Source organism: Natator depressus, chromosome 3 (assembly GCF_965152275.1).
Source record: "Natator depressus isolate rNatDep1 chromosome 3, rNatDep2.hap1, whole genome shotgun sequence".
In the NCBI taxonomy this organism is placed as follows: domain Eukaryota; kingdom Metazoa; phylum Chordata; order Testudines; family Cheloniidae; genus Natator; species Natator depressus.
The window spans coordinates 83277552-83302179 of NC_134236.1; the positions used below are offsets into that span (position 1 = coordinate 83277552).

Below are 24628 nucleotides of genomic sequence, written 5' to 3' on the forward strand. Positions count from 1 at the left end.
AGGAGCCATGGTACATGCGGAGTGGGGCAAGCCCCCCGACAGAAGCTCGAGGGCCAGATTAAAAGGTCTGGTAGGCTGGAGGCAGCCCTTGGGCCATAGTTTGCCTACCCCTGAGTTAGTGTGAAGGAGAAAACAGCCTAGCTACCTGCAGAAAAGGCACCATCTTGGTCCCTATGAGGGAAGAGGAGATGTTACAGGAGAACAAAGGAATCCCCCACTGGATAGACATGTCTATACTAGAGAAGTTTGGTGTGCTTAGCACTCTTTGGTCTCAGCATGCCTTTAATACCCTTTGCACCAACACACAAAATGCTCCGCCCCATGGCATACAGGCAGTCACACCACCAGTAATTACTATGTAGTCCTCCACCACAGCAGTGTATTTGAGAGTGTGGATTGCTGTTGCAATTGTTCTAATGGTGCAAATAGTCCTCCCTCTACCATTCCACAGTGAACTGGTCACTTATCAAGTGGCCAGTCTGGTTTCCTTTTTGCACTCCACTGCATAGGGATAACGTTGGCCAGAAGCCATTTACCTACACAAATAGTGGTGCATGCTAATTTGAACACTGTTTTCACACGGATCAACATCTACTGCAATCCAGTTGCTTCACCAGCATGTCTCAGAAGACACTGTCCTAGAAACTGCCTGCCAGCAGGCTCGAGGCCAATGTGTGGGCACTGGTATTTCTCTTGGGAAAGGAGAAGAGGAAGGACCTGCTGAGCTCAGTCATATGCGGTACCTTGGTGCGTGACCAGGTGACTGTGTGGCAGAGATGGGTGTCAGCAGAAGTGATAAGCAGTGTCATGGAAAGATAAAGGAACTATATATTAAGGTTCAGTATATTAAGCCATTGGACTACTGGTCAAGCTCTGAGATCAAAATGTGCCCATTTTATGAACAGCTGGATCAGATTCTCAGGACTTGCCCTTCCACCCAGCCTGCTGTGTTACTAAATAGTATGGGAGCACCTAGTAGTTTAATTATGATGGGTGTGGAGGAGGAGAAAAATAATAGCTCAGTGGACCAGAGGGATGAGGAACCAGACCTGGAGACGCCCAACAGAGTGACAAGATCTCAGGATCTCTTTGGGGAGGACCCAAAATCCTATCATGGCAGCAAAGGTGGTAGTTGAACTGGTTCAACAGGAGGAGTAATCTATATAATAAGATTCCAGGAATGTCACTGGGTGTCACTCTAGCCTAAACTGACTGTTGAGTCACAATGAAGCAATGGAAACAGCTACAAGCATAGTTGAGAGCTCTTTTTGTTCAGAATATCACTATGTTGAATCATCATTGGGTTTTGTGGCCTGTTATCATCCAATTTTTAATTTCTCAGCCATTTTGACTTTGCAAATTACACCTGTGTGATGTAAGGCATGTATCTATGTCATGTCAAGAGTCTTAGACCAGTGGTTCTCAACTTTTCCAGACTACTGTACTTGTAGGAGTCTGATATGTCTTGCGTACCTCCAAAGTTCACCTCACTTAAAAACTACTTGCTTACAAACTCAGACATAAAAATACAAATGTGTCACAGCACAATATTATTGAAGAATTGCTTACTTTCTCATTTTTACCATATAATTATAAAATAAATCAATTGGAATATAAATATTGTACTTATATTTCAGTGTATAGAGCAGTATAAACAAGTCATTGTATGAAATCTTAGTTTGTACTGACTTTGCTAGTGCTTTTTATATAGCCTGTTGTAAACCTAGACAAATATCTAGATGAGTTGATGTACCCCCTGGAAGACCTCTGCATATCCCCAGGGGACACGTACCCGTGGTTGAGAACGACTGTCCTAGACCATTGTAATAAGAGGTAATGAAACACCATCTTTACAGCTAATTTTCATGCACCAATTTCATTGGTTGTATGAGGGAAACAGCACAGATGGTGAATAACTTGGCCCAATTGCCATACACACAGATCTCCCAGCACAATCCTCCTTAGACACAGATCAACACAACCACCCAAACAACAACAAAACCAGCATACACAATAGCTCCAACCTCACACAGCTGCTCACCACAGCACATACCCCTCATTCGCCACCTTCACAAATCAGCATAATTCTCCCAACACAACCCACACACAAATAATACAGCTAGCACACACAGTAACCCCAAACATCACTCTAAAGCCTAGAATGTCTGTTGAGCCAGTGCGAAGTGATGGAAATAGCTACAAGCATGGTTGCGGATTCTTTTTATTTACAGTATTGTACCACCAGGTTCAATCATCACTAGGATTCATGGTCTGTTACTGTCCAATTTTAAGTTCTCAGCCATTTTCAGCTTTTTTGCACATGACCTTTCGAATTACACCTGTGCAATAGTACAGGCTACTAACTATGAGAGAAGGAACACCTCTACAGTGACACAGAGTGGGTACATAAATACAAGATGTACGTAAAGTGACAGATGGGAGTGGATTTTGCTGGCTTAGGAGTTGTGGGAAGAGGTTACAAATAGTGGGATGGAAATGACAATCTAACAGATACCCCTATTATTGAGAGGATACACTGTAACACTTCTTGAGGCACGCAGGGCTGTGAGTCACCTTGTTACCACCTTCTTCCAGCATGAGGGAGTCTTGCCTGTGCCAGCTGGGTGTTAGCTCCCTAACGCAACCAGCCTGTCAGCCACTCAAGCACTCTCTTCTGGACTAATCAGCCCTGCCAATTGATAATACATGCACCCCCACCCTCAAGTCCTTTCAAAGTGTCCCCCTGTGGTATCCAGCCCCTGATCCCTGGATACCCACAGAAATCCCAGATACTCCATTCCCAAAGGAATACTGTACTGCAGTTTACCTGCTTTCCTTTAGTCCATGGCTCCTTTGTCACATACAGCATTTGAGGTTGATTATAGTTAAACAAAAGTATATTTATTTTAAGAAACAACAGACATTCAAATAGACACAAGTGTGAGTGTTAGAAGCAAATAGTTATACAAAACAAAATCATAAAATGCAAACTAGAGCCTACAGTTATTAATAGTTACCTTTCCTATCTAATAAAGTAGATTATCCCCCAAAGTTAAGTCTTTTGCAGAGTTTGCTAGCCCCAAAGGGCCAGGAGGCCATCATTCATGAAGCATTCCCACTGTTTCAAGATATGCCTCAGTGAATGGATCCAGGATGTCTTTCTCCAGCCTGCGATATACTGAATCAGTCTTTTGTTTGTATTCACAGGCAGGGTGATCCCCTCAATGTCATCACTCCTTTTCACTGCTAAGTGGTTTTGATGTTTATAGTTTGTCTTTGATGGTTTTCCATTTACTTTTCTGGGTTGGTGCAAAGGTAGACAACTGAGCAATACATTACATAATCAGCTAGCCAAAGAGGGATGACAGCTCCCTCCATCTTGAGTGAGCCATCATCAAAACATATGATTCCTTGGTGACCCACTTGCACTCTAAGACCATAGGGGCATAATTTTCAATATAGTTACATTATTCCATAAATATTAGCTGTACACACATCTCACAATGATTATGAGTATCCATAAGTTACAAGCTTTCAGTAGGGGCCTCACATGCTACCCTTTATGGATAAATACCATAAAGTGATGTATTAGGTATAGTGAGTTTGCCAGGTCTGTGACAGGAATTGTTTGTAAAGAACAGTAACCCCTTTGCCAGTTGGCACCAATGGGCCTCTGTGTCACACACACTCAGCTTTTATGCCACTACATTTAACTTCTGTGACCTAATGACCACCTTCAAAAATAACTACAAGAAAGTGCTACTGAATCCTGCAACAGCTGGAGTTTTCAAAGGTTGTAAATGACCAGCAGATGGCAATAAAACAATATAAAATTTAAAGCTTTCAATCTCATGCCACTGCTAAATAAGTCAAATAATAGGAAGATGATGGATTTCAAACAACTGGCCAGCTCTGTAATGATTCTAGTTTCAAAAACCTAGTAATACATCATCTAAACCTATTGAATCTGGGTTAATGTACCTACTATACCTGGGTTAGTGCAAGTGCACTGAATAAAAAGCAAGAACTTTAACATTCATTTTATCTTTAGGTAAGGAGAAGAGAAGAAACCCCAACAGATTTGTATGACATGTTTATTATTGAAATGGAAATTACTGATAGAATAGCTCTTTGTGGAAGCTTCGGAAGCACCTGTAACCCGTGATAAACTACAGCTAGTAGAAGGATTGCAGAGATAGTACAGTATATATAATCAGGGATCTGCCTCAGGCAGTCAGTGATTTTCAGTGGCAGTGCAAAATATGGTCTTTGTTCTGCACCTTCATCAGGACTCAGTGGCACCTGTATTATGCAATCAGCAGTACATAAGAGCCTTTGTATTTGGTCTATTTTAGTAATGTCTCTGTGTGCATGTCTAGTGACATGGGATGATCAATAAAAAAGAGTCTTGGTCATCAAGCATTCCATGGGATTAACTCAAAATTTTGGAAGAAAAACACCTTGATGAAGGGAAATGTACTGTCCCATAGGGGGCATGTGTCTCAGACCAGTTCCAGTTGGACAGGTGTTCACATCACTAAGAACATCACCATATTAACTGACACCATTGCTGGCATTTTTAGCAAAGAAGCCATGGATTGAATGGTGATCAAGACTGAACTAGAGTTGTGCCCTCATTGGCCTGTCTCTCTAGAGTTTGCACAGGAGTACCACATTCATAGCATCATTCCCGCCTCCACCAGTACTCTGCAGATACCCCTGTGCTTTGGCTACAGCTAGAGGTGAAGCCAGTGTGGGAAGGAAAAGGGACTGGAGCTCTCCTTGGCCCAGTTCCCTGCAGGCTGGTGAAATTTCCATGGGTTGACAGGGTGATTCAGCCAGTCCTGCTGCCAATGGGAGAGGGGGTAGCAAAACAGCACAGTGGAAGTGGGGAAACAGAAATTCCATTACATAGTCCCCATAGCCTGTAGAAACTCCTCAATTCAAATGTGTGGTTACATACAACAGGAAATTAGGAGTGTTCCTAAGTAGAGAGATTAGCAAAGTCAAGAAAACAGCTGCTCTGTGCAGCATGCTCCCCTACTAACTTGCTAGCAACTAAGGTTGCATCTGCAGAGGGGGACAGTGGGCACCCACAGTATGGGATCCAGTGACAATAACGTTCCTGGTCTTGGGTGAACTATACTGCCAGGAGGAAGGGAGAGACCTAGGAGGGGCCAACACACCTAATGATTGTTCCAGAATCTGCAGACTTTAGGGCGGGATGCTCTGTATATGTTTCAATTTGCCAGGTAACTCCTATCCCTACCTCTCAGGACTGCCACAAACCACTCTTCCTGAAGGATAGAATCCCTCTAAATCTCCAAACTGAAACTCAAGGGGCAAATTCATCGCAGGTGTAACTCGATCAGAGTCCTCCAAGTTACATCAAGAATGAATCTGGTCTGAATTTGAGTACTTTCCCCCTTCCAGTAGTTTTCTTCTGTGGGATGGGAGAATTTAGTCCAGTGTTCCTTTAATTGATATTTTTTTCATTGGCCTCGGCTGAAAGTACTGGTTTTAATGTTCTCCTGGGAGTTTAGAATGATGTGTCTCTCTTTGCCTTTTGTTTGTTCAGGTTTTTTTGTTTTGGTTTGGTTTGGTTTTTTTTGGTCAATCAAGTGAGGTCTTTCTCCAGCTTCATCAGACATTGGCGGGGGGAAACTAACTCTCCTTTTCCTCTTTCCTTCTCACCCACAAAGAGAGCAGCTTCCCCAGAGAATGAGTTTAATACCCCTGTAAGGGTTGTGCACTTGAAGAGGTGGATTTGCTGAAGTGTTTAAAAAGAGTTGGAACAGAACAGTAATATTGTAAACAACAACAGTAGAAGCTGGAGAGGCTACTGCTGCTTCTCTAGAAATTAACAAGTGTTGTGGTTAAATCCAGCAACTGGGACTCAAGTGTATTATGAGGATAGGCACAACAAAGATGCAGTAAGTGGATTATCTGAAAAGCCTTTTTTCTCAGTTTCTCTTATTTCTTTAAATTAATAAATTTAAGCCATCATTTTTAATCTGGTCTAAAACTATTAAATAGTATAATCTTTAAAAGTGGGCATTAAATTGTATGTTACTGATAAATACTGGGCATTCAAAGTCCCTCTAACAATATCTGTTTTGATGATTGACCCTATGAATTGGGGAAGACATAACTGACTCAGTCACTAAGATCCCTATTGGTTAAAATATTTTCCAAGCTGATTATAAGGTTTAGAACTCAAATGGTCTTTGAACAGAGACTCACAAAATAACTTTTTTTAAAAAGGTTATCACCCAATTCCTTTTACCTCCAATTTAGAGGTATTGTTTACTCCACTGCCACACCAAAAGTGCTAGGGAATCATGATGTTATGGTCCACTCGACGGTATTGATCCAAAACACCACAGCTTAGAATAAGATAACAGTACAGTGTTTACAGGCATTCCTGTAGTTGTTGTTTTTTAAACAAGTGTTCTCTCATGCATTTTATTTACTTCTCAGTGGGCCCCATTCTATAGTCCTTAATCAAGCAAAACTTTCAGTGACATCAATGTCTGATTGATATCAGTAGGAGTTTTGCCTGAGAAAAGACTGTAGGACTGGGAACATTATGTCATTCATAAGAGCTTTTATTATGTATACGGTTGTCCGAAGGATTTTAACATGTTTTGTTAATGACTTACAGTTATATTACAATTCTCTTACTTATCTATCCTCTCTATTTTTACTAACAGCATCAATCTGCTTTATACACAAACGGTAAAGGCTTTGTGCCTGAATTTAAAGTTATTGTGGAGTCTGAAGGGGAACTGAGGAAAAATATTTATTTAAAAGCTAAATTCAACAAATATTAAAGTGGACTTACAGCCAAAATAGTGACTGTAAAAATGGCATCTTCTTGCTCAGCAGATCTGCCCTCTGCATGTAGTCAGTCATCTCTGTGACAAAAATAAGTATTTACTCCCAAGCAGCAAAGTTATGAGAGAGTGGGTTGGATTTTTTTTTTTGTTTTTTTTTAAACAGAATGACTTTTCAGAGGAGAGCCACATTTTAAATTCATACATCAAGAGAGAAAGAAGCAGGAAAACTATTCCAGAACTTTTAACAGATCTCCTGACCCTTTGTCCCCTACCACAATACAATCTTTCCCCTTTTTATGTCCTTGCAGGGAGGTATTCTGTACTTCTCTCTGCCCACACTGAGTTCTCCCCCTTTCCTCCTGCACTAATTTTTGCTGAAGCTGGTGAGGAGATGACACTACTCCTCCCCCAAGATCTGACATATACTGTGCCTGCAGTTCCATTTCACCTTCACATGTTGCTCCACCAGACCTTTGGATCCCCTAAAGCTTTAGCAAATTTGCTTTCACAATTTAGATAATATGAAACCCTCTTTTGTAAGACACTCCATTGTAGAGCCAACAAGAGCTCTCAAACTGAGTTGATTTACCATGGCAGCAGTTCAGACTATTATACTCCCAGTGTAGGACCAGAGCAGTAGCAACAGGATTTATTCGTGAGGATCAATATCTTTACAGAGTTAGAGACAGACTACAAAAAACAAAGCAGCAATGGTTTATTGCTACTTACATACAGAGACACCAGGGTCAGCAGTGAAATGCATACACAGGGAATCAGGAATAGGACTGATGACCTTTAGTGCCAGAACATAATATTCTGTTCAGTGAACTAATGGAGCAGCTGTTCTACTTCAGCCCATAGATGATAAAAACTTGAGCAAATTGTATACATTCCATCCAGCAGGGGGGAGTGGTACACAAACCCAGGTAGTTCATTACAAACCAGCTGACAGCTCCAGAGAATAATTATTACTATACTCTCCGCCTTTGTGCAGTGGCCATATTTTGATTCAATCCACTTCAGTGAACAAAATACAGCTTTGGCCCAATCCTGCAGTCCTGCTACATGCAAAACTTTCATTGAACTTAGTGGGAGTTACGTGGGCTGAACCATTTCTATATTCTGTGGGACAGTTTTTTAAAGCTATTCCCCTCCCTTTCACCCAATTTGAAAGTGCTTTCTTTTTTAAATCCCAAAATGACTCAAATATATCATTGTGAGGTTCCATATTTATTTTATTTTGATTTCCAGATCAGATATGCTCAGTTTACAAGTAAGCAGATGCTTTTTCCTAACTGCCAGTCCTGCAAACTCCTCCTGGCATCTGAAAATCAAGCTGTGTTCTCCCTGACTCATGAATCAGCACCAGTTTATTCTGTAGGCCAAATTCTGAGGCTGTACAGGTAGCTGAGGGCGCAGTTTGAGCCTGTAGAATCTTTATGATTACTCATCACAGAGTCACACTGCATTTTGTAACATATTTCTGCAACCACAGCCTTTTAAAACATGGACCATCATGGAGAATCACTACTCAGTTGAGGTGAGACCATCTAATGCAAACATTTATACAATGACATTATAATACTTTCAGTATTATTCTTTAAGCCATTCCTTATGCAGCCTGACAGTGGTTTGCCTTTTTTAACCACCACTGCACAGTGAGCAGAGACCTGAATAGAGATCTCCTGAGTGGCTACACTTACGCTGAGTAGCTGAAATTACTCCTTCAATTGTGTAATGCTGTGCATGTGACAACACTGAGTGAAAAAAAGTCAACTTCCAAAATATTTTTGCACTCCTAAAACTTAAAATAGATTAAACAGATTTAAAAAAACAAAACAAAAAAACCCCTAACATTCTCTCCCTGCCCCAGCCTTAAAAATAAATAAATTATTGCTAGGCTGAGACCTTGTATGACAGTTTGCATTATAGTGAATTTTTACCGCTGAGCTATAAACTCCTAAACACAGTTTATAATGGAAATGCTGACAGACCCTTAACCATAGTGGCATTGAAGGGCACTGCTATAATTTTAATAAAGCTGTCAGATTAAGTGACTGCATGGTTTTGCAGCATGATAGTAATACGAGTTCTTAACTGTCAATTAGTTAACTGGCAAATAAAAGAATCTAGTTTATAGGATTTTACTAATGAATATAATGCTTTGTTTCTGGGCAAAACATATGCTTTGGATATATAATTAGAAAAAGCCCCCCCTCTGTCCCTCATCGAGAGAGCATGTGCAGCTGAATAAAAGGGCTTATTATACCTGTGAGGGGTCAAAGTCTGTGGATCTGTAGCTTATGGTATTATGACAGATTACAGAATCACTCTATTATGTTAGTCAATCTGTTTCCAAACGCAAACTAGCAGGGAGCTGTGCACTAGAAACTCAAAAATAAGACTCCCATTGGCTTTTTTCCTAAGGTCTTATGATAGGTCAGCTGTTAGTGACATCACCTCTGTCAGATCACATGTCAAAACCTTTAGTGTATGACTTCTGTCTTTATTATTCCAGAACCTCTTCACTGACAATCAATCCGTGCTTTCTGTTGCAAAGAGCTTCTAGTAAGAGCTGAAACAAATTTGAATCCATGGGTAGCCATCACTTGTGCTAATGAAAGAAAAAAGCAGAGCACTTATGCTCCATCTGACCTCTCTCAGGCTCTCGCCTTAAAAAAAAACGTTTTTAAGTAGAGAGGAGGAGAGCAGCTAAGCAGCAACAGCTGAAAGGTAAAGTTTTGAGTTCAGCTTTAGTGTATTCGTTGGTTTAGAGAGAAATACTAATGCATACTTTGGATAAAGAGATTTCACACATAATAAAGAGCCTCAGAAATATTTGACTTTACCTAATCTTTATGGAAAATGATTGTACTGAAAAGTATTGTTCAGTCAGTACAGCATAGAACACCATAGTAACAAGGGGGAAGTCCTCTTGTACTTGGGTTCTATGGCAATTACCTTCACTAAGGGCTCAAGTTTCTCCTTGTGATCTGAACATTTCTGAGATCCAAATCCTGATTCCTTTGAAATAAATGAGTTTTACCACTGACTTAATCCAAGTTCCATTGGGACTGATTCCCATTTACAATAAGGCCCTTTTCCACCACTCTGACAGCATAGAGGGGCCTCAAGTGCCTATAAAGTCCCCTTTATCAGAGTGGTGTAAAAGGGCCTTTGGGTAAATAAGAACTGGGCACATTGTCTTGCAAAAATGAGAACATTGTCCCTGCTGCGATGCGGGTTTGGATGGCGACCTGACATCCCAGTCATTACATTTATTAGAGATGGGGGGAAAAACCTGAAGAACAAATTTTATTTTTGCTATTTTTTTTGTTGAAATATCAGATTTTTAAAACCATTTTCAACCAACTCTGATATTTACATATTTAAGGCAAGATTCTGGCTGGCCCCTATAAGGTAGTGTGGTGGGTGTGAAGACCCCACCCCTTATTTGGCAAGGAGCCAGGCTTCTCTCCATGACATCTACTGCTGACATCCACACTCCTACTGGGGGGCATGCAACAAAGTGCACAGACCGTATCCCTAAACTAGCGGAGGAAAAGCTAACTCTTCTGCCCCAGGAGTGGCAGCAGCTGTTTGTAACCATTACAAAAGACAGCCAGGAGGGATCATGTGACAGCAGCCTAGCAGCAGTGCTTACTGTAAGAGGCGCTGCTTTTCTTACATTTGGAGAGATCTGCAGGGAGTAGGACGCTCCTACAGTCCAAAGTCACAGAGGACTAAGCATAGAGGACTACAAGGAATGGGTTACTTGTGAAACCAGGAAAAAATGCTTATGTTCATCTTTTACTCCGTTGTAGTAAACCAGACTTTGAGAGGGCGAATGTTGTTTGGAACCTGGGAGGTGTGCATTCCCCAGAGAAGTAGAGGGCAAGCTCAGGCCTGGATGGGCAGATGCTGGGACGGGTAGACCTGCCTTCCCTCCAGCACAGGGGCCAGGCACAGGTGCACTCCAACCTATAGAATTTAACAGAGGTGGCATGTTGGGGAGGGGGGACGTGGGGTAGGGTGACCAGGTGTCCCGATTTTATAGGGACAGTCCCGATTTTTGGGTTTTTTTCTTATATAGGCGCCTATTACCCTCTACCCCCGTCCCGATTTTTCATATCTGCTGTCTGGTCACCCTAGCATGGGGACACGTGCCTGGTGCCCCGCCCCCCAATTTCTCAGGATGCCTCTTGCGAGGATACCCAGCAGTGAGGGGGCAGCATCTCCCCCTGGCGGCGGCACTCACCATGTGTCCATGGAGCACAGGGAGGGAGGATGCAGTAGGGCAGCTGGCTGAGCCCCCTGTTTCCCCACTACATGGGGCTGCTTCTCCTTCCCTGCTACTGGAGTCCAGAGCTTCCCACTGCCTGCTTTGCAGACCGCCCGCTGAGGTGAGTCAGGAGGTGGAGGCAGAGACAACGCTTGGGGTGGTCACATGCCCCCCCCCCCCTTTTAATTGTGCCCCTCCACCATCCACTGTTTCGTGTCACCTCTGGAATATAATAGGGATTAAGTCAATAGAGTTCTACAGAAACTGCTCCCTAACCCTAGCGAATTGCATAGAGATGAAATGGTTCTTATAACCGTCCCATTGAATTGTATAATAAGGATATAATTCTCTATTACATAGCTATAGGCTGGTCCATAATACCTAAAGAAAAGCTCTTTTCTTTTAAATTCTATAAGAATTCTCATAGACTTGAAACCCAGACGAGCCCATCAAGATCAAGTCTGACCTCCTGCAGGCTGCAGGCCACAGAACCTCACCCACCCATTCCTGCAATAGGCCCATAGCTAGTTCTGGCTGAGTTACTGAAGTCCACAAATCTTGATTTAAAGCTTTCAAATTACAGAGAATCCGCCATTTACTCTAGTTCAAACCAGCAAGTGACCCGGTCCCCACACTGCAAGACCTTCCAACCACTCCAGGATCTCTGCCAATCTGACAAGGAGGAAAATTCCTTCTCAATCCCAAATATGGTGATCAGTTAGACCCTGAGCATGTGGGCAAGACCCACCAGCCAGAGGCCCAGGAAAGAATTCTTTGTAGTGTTCTGTCCCCATCTAGTGTCCCATCGTCAGTTGCTGGAGATATTTCCTAATAGCAGTCGCGAATGGGCCATATGCCATTTTAGGGTACCTCACTGCACCATCCCCTCCATAAACATATCAATCACAGTCTTGAAACAAGTTAGTTTTTTTGCCCCCAATAATCCCACTGGAAGGCTGTTCCAGAACTTCATTCCTGTGATGGTTAGAAATCTTCATCTAATTTCAAGCCTAAACTTGTTGAAGATCAGTTCACAACCATTTGTTCTTGGGCCAGCATTGGTCCTTCACTTAAATAACTCCTCTCCTTCCTTGGTGTTTGTACCTGTACTGTATTTATAGGGAGCAATAATATTTCCCCTCAGCCTTTGTTTCATTAAGCTAAACAAGCCAAACTCCTTGAGTTTCCTCTCATAAAGTAGGTTCCCCATTTCTCTGATCATCCTAGTAGCCCTTCTCTGAACCAGTTCCACTTTGAATTCAGTTTTCTTAAACATGGAAGACCAGAATTGCACATAATATTCCAAATGAGGTCTCACTAGTGCCTTGTATAATGGAAATAACACTTCCCTATCTCTACTGGAAATACCTTGACTGATACATCCTAGGATTGCATTAGCCTTTTGCATGGTTGCATCACATTGGCAGCTCACAGTCATCCTGTGATTGACCAATAGACTCAGGTCTTTCTCCTCCTGTGTCACTTCCAAATGAAATATCCCCAATTTATATTAAAAATTCCTGTTGTTAGTCCCGAGGTCCATGACCCTGCACTTTGTACTATTAAATTTCATCCCATTTCTATTACTTCAGTTTTCAAGGTCATCCAGATCTTCTTGTCTGATATTCTGGTTCTCCTCCAGATTAGCAATACTTCTCATCTGTGTCTCATTTGCAAATTTTATTAGCACACTCACACTTTTTGTGCCAAGGTCATTAATGAAAATGTTTAAATCAGAGTGGTCCCAAAACCAATCCCTGAGGAACTCCACTAGTAACCTGCTTCCAGCCTGACGGTTCATCTTTCAGCATGACCCATGTTGGTCTACCCACATATTAATTCTAGTATTAATCCCCATCTGTTCCAATTTAATTTATAATTTCCCATGTTGAACTGTATCCAATGCTTTGCCGAAATCCAGGTAGATTAGATCTACTGCATTTTCTTTGTCTAGTAAAGCAGTTATCTCAAATAAAGAGATCAAGTTGGTCTGGCATGAACTATGTTTTGTAAAACCATGTTGTATTTTATCCCAAGTACCATTGGCCTCTATGTCCTTAACTACTCTATCTTTCAAAATTTGTTCTAAGACCTTGCATACAACTGAGGTCAAATTAACAGGCTTGTAGTTTCCCAAATCACCTTTTTCCCCATTTCTTAAATATGAGTATTATATTTGCAACTCTCCAGTCATAGGGTACAATCCCTGAGTTTATGGATTCATTAAAAATCCTTGCTATTGGGCTTGCAATTTCATGTGCCAGTTCCTTTTAATATTCTTGGATGGAGAGTATCTGGTCCCATTAAGCTCCTTGAGTTTGGGTTACACCTCAGATATGGTAATTTCCATAGCCTCGTTTCTATCAGCGACCCCGCCACTGTCCCCAAGCTCCTCATTACTCTAATTAATAACTGAGGCAAAGTATTTGTTTAGGCCATCTCTATGTCATCTTTAATGTCCAACCCATCCTCAGTGCTTAGCAGTCCCACTTCTTCTTTCCTTGTTTTCTTTTTATTTATAGGGCTATAGAATCTTTTTCTATTGGTTTTAATTTCCTTTGCAAGGTCCAGCTCTGCTTGGCTTTTGGCAGTTCTCACTTTATCGTCTATGCTTTCTGACATCCAAGACAGGGGTGCTGGAACAATTTTTATAGTGGGGATTCTGAGAGCCGTTGAACCAAACTGTAAACCTTGTAGATGATGGAAACCACTTCAAGCCAGGGGGTGCTGTAGTACCCCCTGCACTGCTAATTCCAGCACCTATGCTCCAAGAGGTAGCTTTCCTTGCTGACCCACCCCTTCTTCCATTCCTGCCAACAGACTAGTCACTTACAGAGTGGTACTGGGCTAGGTTGTAACACTTGTTTTGGGCAAAGCCTCTCTGCTTTGGAGAAAGACAGCTCAGTCAGAGACCTTGTAAAGGAACTGCTGATCTCAGGCCAGAGAGCTAACAAGCTCCTATGACTCCCTCAAAGAGAGGTTTGAAATTAACAAAAGTCAGCAAGGGCTGATTGTTTAGGTAGGTGCATCCAAAAGACTGAGAAAATGCAGGAGATTGCACACCTTTTTAGGTTTTGTATCTGGGACACCTGTGAGTAAGGAGATACTAAATCCAGTCTGTAGTGAAAGGTTCAATGTTACTTTTACTGACCTGAGAGGTTAAGGATGATCCAAAGGCATCACGTCGGAGGAGAGAACAAGCTAGAAGACCATGCTGAGAGGTACTGCAGTGCAGTGACTAGGATGATACTGTGGAATTCAGGAGATCTCGGTTCCATTCCTAGTTCTCACCTGCTACATGGTCTTGTGCAAGTTTTCACATCTATCCCCATGCATTTGCCCTGCAGCAAGGAGTGGAGTCTTGCCCGCAGGCATTGCTGAAATGCCTCTGATCAGCCACAATGAAAATTAAAGTAATCAAAGCTGTTTTACTTCTGCCATTCTGTTAATGTAAAGATGATGTAAAGAGCAGCCAGAAGAAGCCATTTGTAGTAAATAACGAGAAATTATGTTGGTCCAACAAAACCTAGCAATTAGGCTACAGATTCCTGAGAACCGTCTACTGGCACCTGACATGTATGCAGACTCCTGTATACACGCCTGTAACATGACTTTGATCATGTCACTTCATTTCTCTGTGCTTTGGTTTCCCCTCCCACCACTTGCCTGTCTTTTTTATTTACACAGTAAGCTCTCTGAGGCAGGAACTGTTGCTTACTGTGTGCTTGTACCGCATAGAGCACAATGCAGCTCTGACCTCAGCTGAAGCCTCTAGCTAATACCATAATAAAACTACAAGGAACAATAATAACGTTAGTCCTGCCTTTCTCAGAGTCACTCAACTACAATAAAAAATAACCCTCAAGGTAGGAAAACTCTTTTCTTCCCAGATCTGAATCCCTTGGTTCAGGTCAGGAGGAAAGAATTAAGTGGGTTTTTTTTGTTTGTTTGTGTCATTTTGTTTTAAGTAGACACCAAAGTTTTACCATTATAATAATAACTGGTGTTTCTCATTTATAAGGAGAGAATTGCATCTTGGGCTGAATAAACACTAAAACCAAAGGCTGAATGTTTATAGCAAACTGAAATTTCACATCCAAAAAGAATGAGAAGTCCTTGTGGCACCTTAGAGACGAACAAATTTATTTGGGTATAAGCTTTCGTGCACTAGAACCCACTTCATCGGATGCATGGAGTGGAAAATACAGTAGCAGGTATATTTATACATAGTACCAGGCAACTGCTACTGTATTTTCCACTCCATGCATCTGATGAAGTGGGTTCTAGCCCATGAAAGCTTATGCCCAAATAAATTTGTTCATCTCTAAGGTGCCACAAGGACTCCTCGTTGTTTTTGCTGATACAGACTAACATGGCTACCACTATGAAACCTGGCAAAGAGTCCTGTGGCACCTTATAGACGAACAGACGTGTTGGAGCATAAGCTTTCGTGGGTGAATACCCACTTCGTCGGATGCATCCAATACGGCGGTTCGTCTATAAGGTGCCACAGGACTCTGCCGCTTTTACAGATCCAGACTAACACGGCTACCCCTCTGATATTCTGAAACCTGAGATCCAAAAAGATAATGTTAAGTATTTAGAAAGGGTTCACCTATATCTTTTTTCCGATTAAGACTTTTTTATTAAATCTCCATCTAAGGTATTATCCAGGGTGTCTCACTCCTCTGCTTCCTTTGGTAATTAGCATGGTAATGTTTACCTTAGCTGTGGACTAGCCTCTTTGTTCAAAGGTATTCACAGTTTTTGAAACAGTTCATCCAATTTCTTCTTGGAACCTATAGCAGCCATGATGAGACAAGCATCTCTGTAAACATATAGATCAAATTCAGACTTGGTGCTGCTTACAATGGGCAACAATTTGGCCCATAAACTGTGATGTATTTAACTAGGAGCCTGGGAGTTCATGACTTTTATATGTTTCAACAAAAGGCATTGAAAAGAGCTTTTGATATGGTTATTAGTGGAAGAGATCAAAAGTTTCTCCTTTTAGTTAATCCTTTTCATGTTTTCACTGTATAAATATTAAAAAATATTACCCTGCAGCTGTTCAGGCACCTCAGTTTGAGAAATGTCTGTTTATGTTGTATATGTACTTGTCCCCCTGCCCAAGACAGAGCTGGTTCTTCTCAAAATATACAAATGTTACCCCTTTATCTAGCTATCTAGATTTTGGTCTTATACACACTGCACATCAAAGGTTATCCATCCAGAGTTCTGAGTGCTCGACGGACATTTAAAAACACAAAACCAGGAAATACAAAGTAAAGATTAACCAAAGCAGACCCACCTCTTTGCACCATAGTAACCTGGATCCCCAGTCGTATGACCAACACAACTTAAATCCCCCATTGCACTTTCCTGCTAAATAGAAATCCCACTCTGAGTGGCCTCAGCCCTCCACCAAGGCCCACTCCAACAGATGGGCTTCGCAGCATGCCCAGAAAGTCAGCAAATTCAGGCTACTTTTGACCTTGGGGAGGCAGAATACTCCAAACTCCTTTAGAGAGGCATACTGCACTTGATACAGGCTGAGCAATCTTAATATTGTGCTAAAATCACTAAAAAGACAGAGCAAGCCATGGGTTAAGGCCCAATCCTGCATTGACATCAATATGATCCCATGGGATCCAGGCTAGCAGTTTCTGTTACAGGATCATGCCTTCTGATGATGCCCCAAGCCAGAGGCAGCCTCATCAGGCGGAATGAACCACATTGGGAGTGGACAACTCAGGAATTTCTATCTTGACTCTGCCATTGACTTACTAGGGGGCTGAGGCAAGTCCCTCCACATCTCTGCCTCGGTTTTCCTATCTGTAAAATGAAAGTTATGGGCCATCACCATCACATGCCACTATTAATGGTTTGAGAGGACCTTGCTGGTGTAAACTGCAGTTGGTGGGGGAAAGGGGAGGAAGGTTGTATAGGCACAAAGCTTTCATAGTGACCCTCAGACTTGTGGAAGAACCATGAGGGGCCAACACAGCTCTAAAAGTAGACCAAGGAGGGTGTAGGTAGAGCAGCCAGAAAGCCTGTTGATGCCATATCTCCCTGAGAACATGACCCTTTACTACTTTGCTCTCAGATAGTTCACACCTTATGTGGAGTCCAAATTAACACCCCTCCCCCGATTTGGTTTTATCAACACAGCAATTAACAATAAGGTGAAGTTCAGCTTTAACAGTCTCCCCAGGCTTGGCTGCTTGTAGGTTTACTCCCACTGAATAGCTCAACCTAAATCCTAGCTCCTCAGGACAACTCCCTCCACCTCCCTTATATCCAAGTGGAATAATGACCCACCCGCATCAGTGAGTCAGTAGAACCCATTTAACATTTGCCAGCTGAATCAACATCTGCTAATAGGATGGGAAGTTTCAGGCAATCACCACCTTCCTGTTATACTGCTCTATACTGGGAGAAGTACTCTGGGGGAGAATTCAACCTCCTCCCAAAAGGCAGAGTTAGAAACCGCTTCTACTTCCATAGGGTTCTATTGGCTTTGCTGGTGTAGGAGGGTATGCTTTACACTTCTCCCTGCAGCAGCTTTGATTAGTTTGTCCCAATACAGTACTTCCTTTCCTAGTTCAGTGGGCTTTTTTCAGACCTGGTTAGTGTTTGTGCAGTGCTTTGAACACACAGAAGGACTGTAAGTGCTAGGCATTGTCGCCGCAGGCACTGTTTTTGAAATTTGCCCCTGAAATTAGCTTTACATCTAAGAAATAAAAAAATATAGGTCCCAGCGTCCATTCGTATGCTCTGATCCTTCCTGTTTTTTAAATGTGGCAAGCCAAAGGGCTCATAAAATATTTTCTCATTAAAATAAGATCGATTGTTGAGCTACCAGTGTCATTTAATTAGTCATTTTTCACAAGAGACTCATATGCTTAGAATTCCCCCTCTTTTGTTCCTCCCTTCTTGCAGCATATATCTTTTTTCCATTGATGAGTAACAAGGGCTCTCTTAGCTTTTTGTCTAATAAAGTTTAGAATTTTCCCAATTTTTTCCAGATCCTGAAAGCCAGTAAATTATATTATTTTTGCACATAGAGTTCTCTCATTTGTCACCTTGCTGCTGCCCACTACTGCTCTTCACTACAACACCTGAAAAGTAATATGCTTTGAAATTTTTTTTAAAAAATGTACTTGGGGGGAAAAGTGTTAGGATTGTAGACAATCTTCACAAAACCTGTACTCCTTACAGCTGTTGCTATATACCTATTTGTGTTAACCTTCAGCTGATGTCATATTAGAATGGATTCTAAAGTTTCCACGGTGAAGAATATGTTTTATGATTTCATACAAAGTCCTAATACTGAAAGAATACAGCTTAATCTTCACTTTGATTATGTACATGATTCTACAGTTCATTCATGCAATAGTCTGATCTGTTTAGAGTCAGTCTCTTTTTTATACAGTTCAAACACTGAATTAATTTTTTATAAAAAAAGAGAACAAGGAACAAGATTGCTTTGCCTGACTTCAATACCTTTGTCTTATAAATGTACAGGATAGTCAGTTCAGGCACTGAAGAAATAAGACACAGACAGTTTCATAACAGATTTTTCCAAATGATTGATTACCTGAGAATTTTGCCTACAAATTTTTAGACATAGCTGCAGCTGAAGATCATAAATCTCAGGGGGGGTTAGTAAAGCTAACATTCACAGCTATAATACCAGTTAGGGTGACCAGATGACAAGAACAAAATATCGGGACACATGGGGGGGGGGCAGCCACAGGCTCACCCCCACACCAGGACCGGCTCTAGGTTTTTTGCCACCCCAAGCAAAACAAAAACAAAAACAAAAAAAAGCCAGAGTGCCACCGAAGCAGAAAAAAAAAAACCCAGAAAAGCTGGAGTGCCGCCGAAGCAAAATATCGGGACAAATGGCGTACCGACCACACATCGGTCGGGATGCGGGACAAACAGCGAAATATTGGGACGTCTGGTCACCCTAATACCAGTACCGAATGCTGCTCTGAGTCATATTGTGCAACCTGATTGTCCACAAATTATTACCTTTGTTACATTTGTGCAATGCTGTTGCCTTCATTTGAACTGCATGTGTATCAATGAGAGGGTGTCATTGGTACATTGTGCACATGGCCCTGCACAATAGCAAGTTGGTTAACAATTTTGTTGAGAATGCACAAGCCAGAAGGGAGTTCAGTTCACTTTGTTGGAGGTGCGTTAGTTCTGCAGAGTTGACCAGGAGTAAAAGGTTAAAATCTTACTTATTTGTAACTAAAGTGAGCAGATCTCACTTGGAATACGCTGAGCAAGCACACCTTCGGAGTCACCAGGTGTTACACAGTCGCTTTTATTAAATCTGCCAGGAAAAATGATGAGGTATAACGAAGAAAACTGGACACAGGAAACCATTCTCCAGCTCCACCTTCACCACCGTCTACCCTATCACTGCAGTACACAATCACACTCCCTAACAAGTCAGGTATATATGGAGCATTGGTTACTAAACACAACCTCTGGTTACAGACTTCTTTGAAGATGTGAAATGCTCTATGTGCTAAATAATATCACTATTCACACAACATTATTTCAGTCTTTGCCCAAGGAAGTTATGACTATTATTATTATTTATATTGTGGTAGTGCCTAGGAGCCTCAGTCATAGACCAGGTCCCCATTCTACTAGGTGCTGTACAAACAAAGAACAAAAAGACAGTCTCAGCCCCATACCGCTTACAATCTGGCCCCGATACTGCTACACAGAAGTGTGATGGGAGTATTGCCATTGACTTCAATGGGAGCAGGCTCAAGCCCCATGAAAGCAGCCATGCCAAAAAAAGAAAGTGTGACGGGACTGAAATTCATTGTGCTGTGCTGCATCCAAATTACATAGCTAGGCCAGATGCTTCCAAAGAGAGAAAAATTAAATTATCAGCCCTGCTCCATGGTCTTCACTGGTGTAGGGCAAAAGTCAGTGAACCCCTTCCTAGCCCTCCCTTTGAAAAGCCTTGTACGAAGCTCTGCAATCGGTCTCCTTACCTAACTCATTTTAGCTCCATATCTAAACAGCCCAAAGGAACTACATTGGCCATCGTTAGTATTTTCCCAGCCTAATCTTACAATGTCTATTTTTGGCGGGTAGCTTTGCTGAATTAGTGACGTTCAACATACAGCATATTTTATTAGGAGAAAGAAAAAAACCATGTTTGGATTTGTTGTTCCGTTTGAGCCTTTGGTAAGCAGCGTGGGGAAAATGGCATTGAATATTACAGTTACTATAACTTTGTGCTCTAAAATGTCTATAGGTTGTGAAATGATTCGGCTGTAGTATCATCATTGCTTGAGCTTTTGGCTAAGATGTTGCATAGTGTCATTTTAATTTCCAATATTCTCTCTTTCAGGTGAGTCCCTCCTGCCCTTGCAGGGGGATAGACTTCCTGATCACCTAGGTGCTTTCCATCCCAAACTACTGTGAACCTCTCCTATCCCGTTCAGGGCAGTTGAACTTAAACTCTCAGAAACTTAGTGCAATACTATAAAAACTCTTCTTCCACTGATGAAACAGTACAAAGCTGTTTCCGCCAATGACAGACCTAACAAGAAGATAGATGAGGCACCTGAAGCCAAGAGGTAAGAGCACAGTGGATCTGATAAATGTCTTTCATAGATTTTAAGGCCAGAAGGGATCGTTATGATCATCTAGTCTGACCTCCTTCGTAACACAGGTCATAGAATTTAACCCCCGATTCCAGCACCATGCAGCATAGCAGTGTCTCTTGGATGACACTGTCAAACACACCTAAGTGATTTTGGCACCTAACTCGCACTTCAAAAGTGACATAGGCCCAGATTCTCAAAGGTATATAGGCACCTAACTCCCACTGAAATAAATTTAGCCACATAAATACCTTTGAAGATCTGGGCCTTATGCACTGAAGTCTCAATGAAAGTCAATGGGATTTAGGCTCCCAAGTGCCTAAGCCACTTTTGAAAATGGTATTTGGGTTCATAAGACAGTTAGATCCAAATTCACAAAGGTATTTAGGCACCTAGACCCAAGACTTAAGTATCTAAGCCTGTAGTTTAGGAGCCTAAGCCCCAGTTTTATGCTCCACTGTGATCCACACGCTGAACACTGTAGGTGCCTAAACTCACTTGGTGCCTACATTTTCACTGTAAAAGTTCCCTCGATGCCTAAGTTTCTGTCTCTGGCCATGCAAACTGCTGCCTTCCTCTAGGCATCTGGATAACTATCTCCCACCTAAGCCCCAGAACAATCCACAAACTTGGGGAAGACAGGCATTTACCTTCAGGGCCTATTTCAGAGGTCGCCTCTTACAACTTTTAGTCCAGTGGTTAGAGCATTTACAAGGGACGTGTGAACCCAGACTCAAGTTCCCCCTCTGCTTGAGGAGTACAAAGGATTTGAATAGGGGCTCACCCACCTCTCAGCAGTGCACTCTAACCTCAGACCTCCCAGAAATTTTCCTGTGGGCGCAGAGGACACAGGGACAGATCATCCTCTGAAGACAATTTTCTCCAAACAGTTAGATCTTCAAAAACCAGGTTGTAGGTTTAAGCCCAGCTGCTAGCATTTGCCTGGCACTCTGAGTCACTTTCCAACAACAAATAAGCCATTTAAAAGCTGCACTGCCACAAAAGAGATTCTTAGCAAGAAGGAAAATGTCTGACATGGGGGACAAGCGAAAGTGTTGCCACTTTAAAGCTGTGGTTGAAAAGCAGTTGATTTTTCCCCTCAGTTTAACTTTAGGAACAGATATAAAGTTCTCGTCTCCTTATCGGCTTGTGAACAGCAGTGCATCATTGAATCAGTGATATTCACAAGCAGAAGTGGGTATTTCTGTAGGTAAACGAATGTCGTGAGTATCATTATTGAACCCCAAACCTCTGCTGGAGCCCAACTGGTGTCTTAGCCTAATTTTAGAATGAATTTAAATCATTGGGGGCTGAGTTTGCTTTGGTTGATGCTGCTCCTCCAGTTTTTGGTTTCTTTGCAACTTGTGCCCTCCCCCTTCTGCCCAAAAAGCTTGTGCTGACTAATACTGATGTGACAGATAATGCCACCTCTACTTGCTCAACTAATAATTATTATTATTTATATTGTGGTAGTGCCTAGAACTACAGTTTTTGTTTCAGTGGCAGTGCATTTTAACATCCTCGGAGCAGCTGCAGGTTAGGCTGAGGACACTGGATTCTTTTTGGGGTTTTTTTAAGAGTGAACAAGAATAGATTGGTTTCACTGCATATGGGGCCTCAGCGTGTTCCCACTGAGGAAAATGAAAGTTTTGCTATTGACTGTAGAGGGACAAGGATCAGCTGCGTGACGGGAGCATAATCTTATCATAGTTCTTGTGCCAATGCTAATTCCTGTGATGCAGTAAAAATTGTTCCCTTGACATTTGATGCTGTCAGGCCTATAGCAGTAGAACAAAGAGCATGAGCTAGTTTTTCATATGCTAAGGGGTTTGTCATAGGGTTTATCTAGCTTAAGTTTTATATCACCTCCGATCAGTAGAGTTTCTGAAAACCATATAAAATCAATAGTGCTAGTGAAGGCCGCAGTGGACTCTGTGGTCTCTCTGGCACTTCTCCCTTTTTAGGGTAAAAACTTCACTTGGGGTATTTTGTTTTGATTGATTTGGTTCAGGTTTAATTTTATATGGGAGGTGTGCATAGAAGGCAGTGTTGTGAACATCCTTCATGCCTCTGCAGCATGAGGCACAGGTCATTTGCCAGGATTATCTGGGTATAGCTCGATCAATTCCCTGCCACTGCTGGGGCCTCAGGCATTGGTGCATTTTGGTTGCTTCTTTTCTGTGCCTGTGGCAGACAATAGTCTAGGTGCCTGGGGGGCTCTAATACTTCAGGTCTAATTTTGATTGTTGGGTTTAGTGGGTGGGTGGTGGTGGTGGCGGCAGCGGCAGTGGCCTGGCATGTACAGGAGATCAGACTGTGATCGGGTGGTCCCCTCTGGCCTTAATCTGTATGACTGGAAATGATGGCGAATCATTAACACTATCAGTTATTCCTTTGGCATTAGACACACATGTACTCAAGCCCTCTCCTCCTATTACTCTTGGACTCTGTCAACCTAGGGAACTCAGACTTCAGTAGGCAGCACGCTTAGCACTGAACCAGTGTCCCATGTTCGTGCTAGGAGGTACAGTCCAGTAGGAGGTGATGTCCCAGAGTACTGGTGGCTATTAGATCCCATGAACTTCTTGTGAATTTATCCCAGCAGTCTGGTCAGATTTCCCTTGGGTAGATTACAGTTGCCTCCCTGAATTCCCCCTAAAGTGAAGGATATTTTTGCTTCCTCTCTTGAGGAAACAGAATGGCTGTGGCCTAGAGAGGACTGTGTTTCAGCTCCAAGGGAGGTGATCTTTCTAGGTACTGAAGCACCCAGCTACTCCTGTGTTATTTGTATTACAGGAGCACCAAAGGACCTTGTTCAAGGATGAAATTGCACTCGGTGCTGCACAAACACTTAAATAAGACACACAGGGACTGCTCATGCTTCATGTTGACAGGCACCACAGAAAGGTATCCAACAGCAGGGGACAACCGTAACTGAACTGGTCACAATAGACTGAAGGGGACATGTGCTGAAAGCTAGATTGTACTAAGTACTTTGGAGAAACTGTTCAAGAAAAAAAAAGTTAATCTTAGTAAAAATATAGCTCCACAAACACTGGCAGGGGCAGATGGGGTTATGTGTTGTGTAAGACCCAGTTGCACAAGCTAAAGCAGACCAGAGGCATTTCTAACTTTCACAGCCAAATTTTTGGGGGGGGGGGGGGCGCTCAGTCCTGCAGCAGCATTGCCCTTGCTCAGTTTTGGTGCTGCTGTTGCTCCTTTATCCACATCCATTTGTATCCACACTCTGTGCTCACTGCTTACCAATAAACCTGTGCTCTACCTTCATTTAAGAGAAAATGAACACATTTCCTGATCTTTACACAAAATGTGAACTCCAGCATTCACAAACAGGGCTACAATAATTCAACTGAATGGCTAGTAACGTTGCCTTTTCTGATTTTGAATATCTATTTATCTAACATTCTAAGAAATGTGTGGTAGTTAACCAGCAATTCTTTTGCAGTGAGAAGTAGTTAAAGCAGATATCTGGGTCATAATCTGTTGTCAGATACACCAATGCAAACCCATGAAAAAAAATCAATGGAATGTACTGTAACTGAGAAAAAGATTCCTTTGTTCATATTAACAATTCAATGTTATGATTTCATAGAAGTTATTCATACACTGGATACAACTTTAGACTACTTGCTGAGGAATCTGTTTTCTCTTTATAGCAAAGAAATTGCATAAAAACACATTCAATTTAATTTTTTTTTTATTTTATATTGAGCAAGTGCTACATCACATCACTTTTTTGATAACATGTGGTAGCCAACATCATGTCCTATCCCCTTCTACCACCGGAAGGCTCTTCTCTCACCGCAGACATCTTGCTCTAGACTGGTCCATTTAAAAAG

General features: G+C 42.0%; 1 long non-coding RNA gene across 1 annotated transcript in view; it reads left to right on the plus strand.

Moving 5' to 3' along the window:
• LOC141983939 (uncharacterized) overlaps window positions 1-23726 on the plus strand; it is a 28848-nt gene extending 5122 nt beyond the window's left edge. Inside the window, exons 2-3 of the long non-coding RNA XR_012638584.1 lie at window positions 20513-20741; window positions 23565-23726. This is a non-coding gene — a long non-coding RNA (uncharacterized LOC141983939). The remainder of the gene's footprint in view (window positions 1-20512; window positions 20742-23564) is intronic.
• The last annotated feature ends 902 nt before the right edge of the window (window positions 23727-24628 follow it).